This window comes from Bison bison, unplaced genomic scaffold (genome assembly GCF_000754665.1).
Source record: "Bison bison bison isolate TAMUID 2011002044 unplaced genomic scaffold, Bison_UMD1.0 scf7180017516524, whole genome shotgun sequence".
Classification (NCBI taxonomy): domain Eukaryota; kingdom Metazoa; phylum Chordata; class Mammalia; order Artiodactyla; family Bovidae; genus Bison; species Bison bison.
Window position 1 is genome coordinate 1 of NW_011401771.1, and position 845 is coordinate 845.

The window sequence follows — 845 nt, forward strand, 5'->3', positions numbered from 1 at the left end:
GGATGCTGTCTCTCTCAGTCCCAGCTGAACTGAAGTTTGGATCATGACCTCTGTTTCACGAGGCAACCCTCACAATTGCTCTGGCTTTTTGAAAGACTGATGATTCTTTGTTTGGTGCTCTGTCTTTTCCTTCATTTTCAAACACTGTAGCCAGCACTTGGAATATGGAAAGACCCTCTTATTTCAGTGCCTCCAAGTGTGATTTATGAAGGATGTCACCAGTTTGAAAATTTCGAAGCAAAACAGACAAAGCAAATTGTTCATGTTTCCATGCCACATTCTAAAATGTACCTCTACATTGGCCAAGGCTGACAGTCTGTAATTGCAAACACGGCACACATAGGGCATTTTGCCAGGTTTGTGACTGTCCTTCATGTGCTATAAGAGAACCTGATCTGTTTTGAAGGACAATTCACAGATATAACAGACCGTGGAGGGCTCCCGGGAAGCATGGACACTTTCAATGTGACACTGCAACGGGAACAGGGTGGGAAACTGGTGGTGGCAGTGCTGGCAGGTAGTGTGGATTTCCCAGCTGTCACCCTTCTGCCTCTCCAGGTCCAGATGGTTCCTCACATGGGTCATAAACTTGATATTTTTTAGAACTCTCAAGCAACTGAGGCATTTAAAGACTGTGTGAGTCTTCTGTTCTGACTGCCCATCTCTTGTATGCTGTCCATAGTAAAAGTCATCAAGTAACATGATCAGATTTCCTTTTCATGGGATCAACAGTCTTGCTCTGACTTGCAAGAGTCAAAAAGTCCGTTTTCTCCAGCCCCTCCAACTACATGTTCTGTCTGGATCCATAAGACTGAAGCATGCCTGGTCATTTGCGTGAGTCCGTG

The 845-nt window shown here is 45.0% G+C and overlaps 1 pseudogene; it reads right to left on the reverse strand.

Annotated features, from left to right (window-relative positions):
• Positions 1 to 6: 6 nt before the first annotated feature.
• Positions 7 to 840, reverse strand: LOC104995818 (annotated as a pseudogene).
• Positions 841 to 845: the final 5 nt, after the last annotated feature.